Source organism: Papio anubis, chromosome 10, assembly GCF_008728515.1.
Source record: "Papio anubis isolate 15944 chromosome 10, Panubis1.0, whole genome shotgun sequence".
Lineage (NCBI taxonomy): Eukaryota > Metazoa > Chordata > Mammalia > Primates > Cercopithecidae > Papio > Papio anubis.
In genome coordinates, this window is record NC_044985.1 from 56,797,422 (window position 1) to 56,808,638 (window position 11,217).

General features: G+C 38.7%; 1 protein-coding gene across 5 annotated transcripts in view; it reads left to right on the forward strand.

Annotated features, from left to right (window-relative positions):
• The window catches only part of MAP3K20 (mitogen-activated protein kinase kinase kinase 20), a 191,289-nt gene that overhangs the window by 35,235 nt on the left and 144,837 nt on the right, over positions 1 to 11,217 (forward strand). The gene's annotated exons all lie outside the window — the stretch shown is intronic.

Below are 11,217 nucleotides of genomic sequence, written 5' to 3' on the forward strand. Positions count from 1 at the left end.
GGATTCTTGGTCATGAAATCCTTGCCTAAGCCAATGTCTAGAAGCGTTTTTCCAGTGTTACTGTCTAGAATTTTTATAGTTTCAGGTCTTAGGTTTAAGTCCTTAATCCATCTTGAGTTGATTTTTGTATAAGGTGAGAGATGAGGATCCAGTTTCATTCTCCTACATGTGGCTAGCCAATTATCCCATCTCCATTTGTTGAAAAAGGTGTCCTTTCCCCACTTTATGTTTTTGTTTGCTTTGTCGAAGATCAGTTGGCTGTAAGTATTTAGATTTATTTCTGGGTCCTCTATTCTGTTCCATTGGTCTATGTGCCTATTTTTGGACCAGTATCATGCTGTTTTGGTGACTATAGCTTTATAGTATAGTTTGAAATCAGGTAGTGTGATGCCTCCAGATTTATTCTTTCTGCTTAGTCTTGCTTTGGCTATGCATGCTCTTTTTTGGTTTCATGTGAATTTTAGAATTGTTTTTTCTAATTCTGTGAAGAATAATGGTTGTATTTTGATGGAGATTGCATTGAATTTGTAGATTGCTTTTGGCATTATGGTCATTTTCACAATACTGATTCTACCCATCCGTGAGCATGAGATGCGTTTCCATTTGTTTGTGTCATCGATGATTTCTTTTGGCAGTGTTTTGTAGTTTTCCTTGTAGAGGTCTTTTGACTTCTTCGTTAGGTATATTCCTAAGTATTTTATTCTATTTGCAGCTATTGTAAAAGAGGTTGAGTTCTTGATTTGATTCTCTGCTTGGTCGCTGTTGGTGTATAGAAGAGCTACTGATTTGTGTATATTAATCTTGTATCCGGAAACTTTGCTGAATCTTTTGTCAGTTCTAGGAGCTTTCTGGAGGAGTCCTTAGGGTTTTCAAGGTAGTAAACAGTCATATAGTCAGCAGTGACAGTTTGACTTCCTCTTCACCGATTTGGATGCCCTTTATTTCTTTCTCTTGTCTGATTGATCTGGCTAGGACTTCCAGTACTATTTTGAAGAGGAGTGGCAAGAGTGGATATTCTTGTCTTGTTCCAGTTCTCAGAGGGAATGCTTTCAGCTTTTCCCCATTCAGTATTATGTTGGCTGTGGTTTTGTCATAGATGGCTTTTATTACATTAAGATATGTCCCTTGTGTGCTGATTTTGCTGAGAGTTTTAATCATAAAGGGATGCTGAATTTTGTTGAATGCTTTTTCTGCATCTATTGAAATGATCATGTGACTTTTTTCTTTAATTTTGTTTATATGGTGTATCACATTTATTGACTTGTGTATGTTAAACCATTCCTACATCCCTGTTGTGAAACTCACTTGATCATGGTGGATTATCTTTTTGATACGTTGTTGGATTTGGTTAGCAATTATTTCGTTAAGGAGTTTAGCATCTGTGTTCATCAAGGATATCAGTCTGTAGTTTTCTTATTTGGTTATATTTTTTCCTGGTTTTGGTATTAGGGTGATGCTGGCTTCATAGAATGAATTAAGGAGGGTTCCTTCTTTCTCTGTCTTGTGGAATAGTGGTCAAAAGGATTGGTACCAGTTCTTCTTTGAATGTCTGGTACAATTCTGCTGTGAATCCATCTGGTCCTGGATGTTTTTTTGTTGGTAATTTTTAAATTACCATTTCAGTCTCTCTGCTAGTTATTGGTCTGTTCAGGGTATCTAATTATTCCTGATTTAAGCTAGGAGGGTTGTATTTTTCCAGGAATTTATCCATCTCTTTCTAGTTTATGTGCATAAAGTTGTTCATAGTAGCCTTGAATGATCTTTTGTATTTCAGTGGTGTCAGTTGTAGTATCTCCTGTTTTGTTTCTTAGTGGGGTTATTTGGATTTTTTTCTCTTCTTTGCTTGGTTAATCTTGCCAATGGTCTATCAATTTTATTTACCTTTTCAAAGGACCAGCTTTTTGTTTCATTTATCTTTTGTATTTTTTTGTTTGTTTGTTTCAATTTCATGTAGTTCTGCTCTGATCTTGGTTATTTCCTTTCTTCTGCTAGGTTTGGGTTTGGTTTGTTCTTGCTTCTCTAGTTCCTTAAGGTGTGACCTTAGAATGTCAGTTTGTGCTCTTTCAGTCTTTTTGATGTAGGCATTTAGGGCTATGAACTTTCCTCTTAGCACTGCCTTTGCTGTATTCCAAAGGTTTTGGTAGGTTATGTCATTATTGTCATTCAGTTTGAAAAACTTTTAAATTTCCATCTTGATTTCATTTTTGACCCAGTGCTCATTCAGGAGCAGCTTATTTAATTTCCATGTATTTGCATGGTTTTGAAAGTCCTTTTTGGAATTGATTTCTAGTTTTATTCTGCTGTGGTCTGAGAGAGTGCTTGATATAATTTCAGTTTTCTTAAATTTATTGAGGTTGGTTTTATGACCTATCATATGGTCTATTTTGGAGAAAGTTCCATGCACTGTTGAATAGAATGTGTATTTTGGAGGGCTGTTGGATGAAATATTCTGTATATATCTGTTAATTCCATTTTTTCTGAGTTATAGTGTAAATCCATTGTTTCTTTGTTGACTTTCTGTCTTGATGACCTCTCTAGTGCTGTCAGTGGAGTATTGAAGTCCCCCATTATTATTGTGTTTCTGTCTGTCTCATTTCTTTGGTCTATTAGTATTTGCTTTATAAATTTGGGTGCTCCAGTGTTAGGTGCATATATGTTTAGAATTGTGATATTTTCCTGTTGGACAAGGCCTTTTACCATTATCTAATGTCCCTCTTTGTCTGTTTTAACTGCTGTTGCTTTAAAGTTTGTTCTGTCTGATACAAGAATAGCTACCCCTGCTTGCTTTTGGTGTCCATTTACATGAAATGCCTTTTTCCACACCTTTACTTTCTGTGAGTCCTTATGGGCTAGGTGAGTCTTCTGAAGACAGCAGATGGTTGGCTGGTGAGTTCTTAGCCATTCTGTGTTCTTTATCTTTTAAGTGGAGCATTTAGGCCATTTACATTCATTCAATGTTAGTATTGAAGTGTGAGGTACTATTGCATTCATCATGCCCTTTGTTGCCTGTGTACTTTGGTTTTTTTGTTTTTGCTTTTTAATTTGTATTTTTGTTTTATAGGTCCTGTGTGATTTATGCTTTAAAGAGGTTCTGTCTTGATGTGTTTCTAGGATTTGTTTCAAGATTTAGAGCTCCTTTTAGCAGTTCTTGTAGTGGTGGCTTGGTAATGGCGAATTCTCTTAGAATTTGTTTGTCTGAAAAAGATTGTATCTTTCCTTCATATATGATGCTTAGCTTCACTGGAGACAAAATTCTTGGCTGGTAATTGTTTTGTTTGAGAAGGCTGAAGATAGGGGGCTCCAGTCTCTTCTTCTAGGTTGTAGGGTTTCTCCTGAGAAATCTTCTGTTAATCTGATAGGTATTCCTTTATAGGTTACGTAGTGCTTCTGTCTCACAGTTCTTAAGATTCTTTCCTTCGTCTTAACTTTGGATAACCTGATGACAGTGCGCCTAGGCAAAGATCTTCTTGCAGTGAGTTTCCCATATGTTCTTTGTGCTTCCTGTATTTGGATGTCTAGGTCTCTAGCAAGGTGAAGGAAGTTTTCCTCGATTATTCTCCCAAATATGTTTTCCAAGCTTTTAGAATTCTCTTCTTCCTCAGGAACACCGATTATTCTAAGGTTTGGTCATTCAACATAATCCCAGACTTCTTGGAGGGTTTGTTCATATTTTCTTATTCTTTTGTCTTTGCCTTTGTTGGATTGGGTTAATTGGAAGACCTTGTCTTCGAGCTCTGAATTTCTGTCTTCTACTTGTTTGATTCTATCGCTGAGACTTTCTAGAGCATTTGACATTTCTAAAAGTGTGTCCAAAATTTCCTGAATTTTTAATTATTTTTTTTCTTTAAGTTATCGATTTCCTTAAATATTTATCCCTTCACTTCTTGTATCATATTTTGGATTTCCTTGCATTGGGCATCGCCTTTCTCTGGTTCCTCCCTGATTAGCTTAATAACTAACGTCCTTAATTCTTTTTCAGGTAAATAACGGATTTCTTTTTTGGTTTGGGTGTATTGCTGGTGAACTAGTGTGATTTTTTGAGGGGGTATTGAAGAGCCTTGTTTTGTCATATTACCAGAGTTGGGTTTCTGGTTCCTTGTCACTTGGGTAGGCTCTGTCAGAGGGAAGGTCTTGGGCTGAAGGCTGTTGTTCAGATTATTTTGTCCCATGGGGTGTTCTCTTGATCTAGTACTCTCCCCCTTTTCCTATGGATGTGGCTTCCTGGGAGCCGAACTGCAGTGATTGTTGTGTCTCTTCTGGGTCTAGCCACCCAGCATGTCTACCAGGCTCCAGGACACACAGAGTCCTGTGATGTGAACTGCCTGTAGGTCTCTCAGCTGTGGATACCAGCACCTGCTCTGGTGGAGGTGGTGGGGGGTGCAGTGGACTCTGTGAGGATTCTTAGCTTTGGTCTGTGCTTTGCCTTTTATTAGTATTAATTTTGGCCCAGTTCCACAGGCTTAACCGGAAGCATGGCTGGGAGGCTTCAGGAAACTTGCAGTCATGGCACAAGGTGAAGGCGAAGCAAGCATGTCTTACCAGGGCAGAGCAGGAGAGAGAGTCTAATTAAAAAAAAAAAAAATTTGTAGGGAAAGGGTTTTGCCATGTTTCCCAGGCCAGTCTCAAACTCCTGAGCTCAAGCAATCCTCCCATCTCAGCATCCCAAAGAGCTGGAATTACAGGTGTGAGCCACTGTGCCTGGCCTATTATATATTTTGAATTGACAAGTAAAATGGTATACATTCATGCCGTACAACATGATGTTTGGAATGACTAAATCAAGCAATTTAACATATGCATTATCTGACATACTTATGATAGATCTGTTGGTGAGAACACTTACAATGTACTCTCTTAGCAATTTTCAAGTATACAATATATTGTTACAAACTGTATCACCATGACATACAATAGATCTCTTGAACTTACTCCTCCTAACCAAAATCTTGTGTCCTTTGGCCAGCATTTCCCTGTGCTCCCTAAAGCTGAGTTTATACAACTTCAACATCGAAATGAGTATGTCATCTTTGACTGAATCAGTTCATTAGCCACAGAAACGTTAGTTTCATTTTTTCATTTGCTGCCGCCCCTCATCACTGTCTTTGTTTTTCCACAGGACTACTTAAATTGCTTTGGCTGCAGGCTCATTTCTTCATCTGGCAAACAATCCCACCTTGCCTGTCTTTATCACCTGCCTTGGTTACCGTCTGCATCCTGTCTCTGACCATCATCAAATGAATTTGCTATCCACCCTAATAACCTCTAAGCCAACTGCAGACTTCTTTCAACCGTTACCTCCTTGATGACCTTCAGCTGCACTTCCCTTCAGCTACTTATTGCTAGAAGCTTAGAACCTTCAAAATGGCATGCCTGCACTTCCCTTCTTTGCCTATAATCTATCTTACCCAGTAAATATTGTGAATTCATTTGAGCATTTAAAAATCATATGATTTTACATAAAAAATCCAGATTCCTAGCTCCCTTGAAAAAGAAGCAAACTGGATCATTGTTCTTGAATAGTGGCAGCAGTAGGGATTTCATTGATGGGGACTTCAATGGTGAAGGCAAGGCTTATCTGGAGGTATCAGTTCTAAAATAGTAAAGATCAGTTCTATTATTTTATGATTTTATGTCATGTAGTATATAATTTTAATTAGCATTTAACAATGCAATCAATAAAATAAATACAAGAATTGGTATTCTTAAATTTTATCCGTGAAGCAAATCTGAAAGAATGAGGAGTGTTTAAGGTGAGTCTCTTAAGAATGCCAGAAGTTTCTTTTTTGAAGTGGGGATATGTAGTTTTAAACTTCCTCATTTATTTATTATTATTTTTGAGACACCATCTCACTCCGTTGCCTAGGCTGGAGTGCAGTGGCACAGTCACGGCTCAATGCAGCCTCAACCTTCTGGGTTCATGAGCTCTTGCTACCTTAGCATCCTGAATAGCTGGGACCACAAATGTGCACCATCACACCTGGCTAATTTTACTTATTTTTTATTTGTAGAGATGGAGTCTCCTTATGTTGCCCAGGCTGGTCTCGAACTCCTGGGCCCAAGTGATCTTCCTGCCTTGACCTCCCAAATTGTTGGAATTACAGGCATGAGCCACCACGCCTGGCCTACATTTTTCTAATAAAATTATACTGCATTTTATTGTTAATTGCACAAAAAGAATTGATTAGAAATTTTCAAGATTACACAGTATAGAATAGAACAAATGTGAGGATACTCTAAAGGAGCACTAATCTAGAAAATACATCTGAATAAGGCAAGCATAAAAATCATTTTTGGCTACAGAAAGTTTTGTTAATCACTTCTGGCACTTAGCACAGAGACACTCTCCTTTTTCCTCCTAAGTTATATATAGGCCTTCCCTGTGTCAGATGATGTGATTCACTCGTGATGAATTCATGATGTCATTCTTTCCTGCCTATCATTCATCAAAGTTAGGAAGATGGGAAGGGGTGATAGATGCTTGAGGGGGATGGCAAATGGAAAGATGTGAGTACGGTGTCTAAATCTCTGATATGGCAGGAGATTTACCCCCAAGGGGTTTTCTGGTCTTTATACAGTTGTATTAGAAAATTCTGGACCTGAAAGCATACTACCTGAGCCAGCTGCTATTGCTCCCATCATTTTACAAAAAGAGAAATTCAGTCATTTGGTAGACCTTAAGGTTAATTACGTTTCATCTCTTTTCTCTTTGTAATTCCATTTTCTTCCAGTCAAGTCAGGTTATTTTCTTAGTTTGTTGTATTGTTTATATTTAAGAAGATAAAAGTCCTACTGTAAATAGATGTGTCAGAAAGAATGAGATGTGAATTTAGTCACTAACATTAATGGATCTAGTTCAGGGAGCAAGACCTAACCTACGGAGTTTATGGACCTGTTAATTTTTTGAAATTGTTTCTAGATTTTTGTCTGTGTGTTGTAAGTTTGTGGTAGAGGAACAATTTAGAAAGGCAGCAGGTAAAAACTGTAACATATAAATATTTTACGTTTTGGTTTCTTAGGGTGACTGTGCATCTAATTTTGATGCCTGAGAACATGAGCACTTGGAGTCACAAGCCTGTGTGTAGATACACAAGCACACCCATACATTCTCCTTTGGTGTTCACCACAAGGCCATGTTCTGAGTACCATGATCTTACAGCATAAAGTAAAGCATGGATTAGAGAATGTATTTGGGAAGGAGATTTCCTGAATTCTTTGAAGGTGAGAGATTCCTTAATGGCCAGGTTTAACTTGGAAGTTAGTAATAGTCATGATAGTTAACCATCATTTTTTGTATTTACATCATCTTGTATGTTGAACTTGATTTATGACTGTCTTCTTTCATTCAAGGAATTACAACTTTATCTTGTCATTTTCTTAAAATGTTATCAAATTAATGGGTCTAGGAGTAGCTGTAATTAAGTTTAGAAGTGTACAGTTTGTCAATTGTATATTCTGTCAAATGGATAATACCATGATATAGTAGATGCTTCAGTATGAAAACAGTAGATTGTATCAATCAGAGTCAGAAACCACACCAGTAATTTGAATAGGGAAACTTCAATATTAAAATTATTAACTAGTAAAAGATAGTTAATGTTTAAAAGACTGTAAAGAATATAGGACTAGCAAACGTAGGGAACAGCTGCTACCTCTAGCACTGAGGGAGATCACTTAAGGGAGGAACAGACTTGGAGGAGGGCCCCACTCAGGCTGGAAGTTAGCCCTTATTGGAGAAGGTGTATTTGCAGCTGACTGGGTGGTATCACAGGCTGGAACTGGTTTACAAGAAGCCATCTGCTGGGGGTCCAGTGACAATCTCGGGTGTGCCATGGGGCAGAGCTGGTGTGCAGGAAGCCACTTGCTGGGGTGCTGGGAGGCTGAAGCTGGCCCACAAGAGTCTTCTGGCTGGTGACCAGTGAAACCCACTTGAGTGTCAGTACCACTGCGCTTTCGCATGCTGCTGGCCACCATGGCCACTGGAGGAAGGAAAAGCACATAGGAAACAGGTCTCTTCCTCCATTGTGCCTTGCAGCGGTCCCTCCAGTGCCCTGTATTGACACAGGTTAACACTGTGCCAGCTGGCAGAGGAAAAGTATTTACAGGGCATAGCCCCAGAATCACGAGGCAGCGCAAAACACGATGGATTTGGTGCTGAGAGGCAATAAATTGTTAACTGGCACAGTTCATCTGTTTGGTTACTCAGCTTCTATATACACCATCTACACACACTTGAACTTCCATGTAATAATGAAACAGTTCTCTTTTTTCACCTATGATGAAGGTCAGCTGCCCTTTATACAAATGAACAAGTTCTCACCCTTTGCCCAAAATGAGATGCAGTCCCTACAGTCACTGTGTCCATTGCCTGCTTTATTAATTTTTCCTCAGATTTCATTACAGTACACTGAATGTTCTGTTACCTAAAGACTAAATCATAAAGTTAGCCTCTAACAATTTGTATATAAAATAACAAGGGGAATAAGGAGAGAACAGAGAGAAATGATTAATATACACAAGTGTCAGTTCTGGATATTAGCCCTTTGTCAGATGAGTAGATTGCAAAAATTTTCTCCCATTCTGTAGGTTGCCTGTTCACTCTGATGGTAGTTTCTTTTGCTGTGCAGAAGCTCTTTAGTTTAATTAGATCCCATTTGTCAATTTTGGCTTTTGTTGCCATTGCTTTTGGTGTTTTAGACATGAAGTCCTTGCCCATGCCTATGTCCTGAATGGTATTGCCTAGGTTTTCTTCTAGGGTTTTTATGGTTTTAGGTCTAACATTTAAGTCTCTAATCCGTCTTGAATTAATTTTTGTATAAGGAGTAAGGAAGGGATCCAGTTTCAGCTTTCTACTTATGGCTAGCCAGTTTTCCCAGCACCATTTATTAAATAGGGAATTCTTTCCCCATTTCTTGTTTTTGTCAGGTTTGTCAAAGATCAGATAGTTGTAGATGTGTGGTATTATTTCTGAGGGCTCTGTTCTGTTCCATTGGTCTATATCTCTGTTTTGGTACCAGTACCATGCTGTTTTGGTTACTGTAGCCTTGTAGTATAGTTTGAAGTCAGGTAGTGTGATACCTCCAGCTTTGTTCTTTTGACTTACAAGAAAAAAACAACCCCATCAAAAAGTGGGCAAAGGAAATGAACAGACACTTCTCAAAAGAAGACATGCATACAGCCAACAGACACATGAAAAAATGCTCATCATCACTAGCCATCAGAGAAATGCAAATCAAAACCACAATGAGATACCATCTCACACCAGTTAGAATGGCAATCATTAAAAAGTCAGGAAACAACAGGTGCTGGAGAGGATGTGGAGAAATAGGAACACTTTTACACTGTTGGTGGGACTGTAAACGAGTTCAACCATTGTGGAAGACAGTGTGGCGATTCCTCAAGGATCTAGAACTAGAAATACCATTTGACCCAGCCATCCCATTACTGGGTATATACCTAAAGGATTATAAATCATGCTGCTATAAAGACACATGCACACGTATGTTTATTGCGGCACTATTCACAAGAGCAAAGACTTGGAACCCACCCAGATGTCCATCAGTGACAGACTGGATTAAGAAAATGTGGCACATATACACCATGGAATACTATGCAGCCATAAAAAAGGATGAGTTCATGTCCTTTGTAGGGACATGGATGCAGCTGGAAACCATGATTCTCAGCAAACTATCTCAAGAACAGAAAACCAAACACCGCGTGTTCTCACTCATAGGTGGGAACTGAACAATGAGATCACCTGGACACAGGAAAGGGAACATCACACACCAGGGCCTGTTGTGGGGTGGGGGAGGGGGGAGGGATAGCATTAGGAGATATACCTAATGTAAATGACTAGTTAAATGGGTGCAGCACACCAACATGGCACATGTATACATATGTAACCTGCACGTTGTGCACATGTACCCTAGAACATAAAGTATAATAAAAGTAAATAAAAAAGAGAGAAAGACAATCAAGAGGGAGGAAAACTTAACTCTCTGAATATTTGATGGTATGAAGAAAACATATTTTAAAATACATTATATAGTTTCAAATAGCTAGAAAGGGATACTGAATGTTCCCAACACAAGAAAACAATAAATGTTTGAGATGATGGATATGCTAATACCTGGTCTGATTACTATACACTACGTGTATTGAAATGTCAATAGGTACCCCATAAATAAGTACAATTATTATTTGTCAATTTTTTAAAATAAAACTTAAAAGTACAAAAAAGGAAAATATATTTTAAATATCAAAAATATATATATATACACACACACGTGTCTACACATATACCCAAAGAACAAGCAAAGCCCCCTCACTCCCTGCCTTCCTGCCTTCTCTCCTCTTCCTTTCTTTTTTGAAAGAAAATGGTTTCAATGTAATATAATTATCTTTTAAAAAAAGAACAAAGGGAAAATCCCCAAAGCTGCTGTAGTCCGCATTTCTGTAACTAGTGATGATCTCTGACATCCTTCTCCACGTGTCATTCTGTATTTTTTTCACTTAGCCAAAACCTTAGCTGGCTGGGCAGCTTTACCTGATGGGGTGACCTGAACTTTCATTCCTGAAGGTTCTGAGTCCTCAGCAGTCCTGCCTTTAATTGATTGTCATATTGTTTCATGAAACTCTATTCTTGGGCATAGAAGTACTAGGAGTCACCCCATGAACCCCCTGGGTTTCAGACATAGACTTCCTTGCCCCCATTATTTAACAACAACCCAGTATTCCCTTGGTAATTGGGATTAATCACTCCAGTCAGTAGAGTATCCTCTTTTTCTGCTGGTTGGTTCAGAACCTAAAATAGCCAGTGGCAGTCTCGTATCCCAATTAAATGGAATAATTATTATGTCCCCACATGCAATAAGGTGAAAGCATTCCATCCTTGGGGACTAAGATATCCAAACTAGCAGAGCTCGGGGGTACTGGGATGGGGATCATTAATTCTGTGAGTTATTAGGTATAACAGTGATAGGAGTCACTCTCACTGTTTTTTTTTTTTTTTTTTTTTTTGAGACGGACTCTTGCTCTGTTGCCTAGGCTGGAGTGCAGTGGCATGATCTCGGCTCATGCCTCCCGGGTTCAAGCAATTCCCCTGCCTCAGCCTCCTGAGTAGCTGGGATTACAGGTGCGTGCCACCATGGCCGACTAATTATTTTTATATTTTAGTAGAGACAGGTTTCACCGTGTTGGCCAGGATGGTCTCGATCTCCT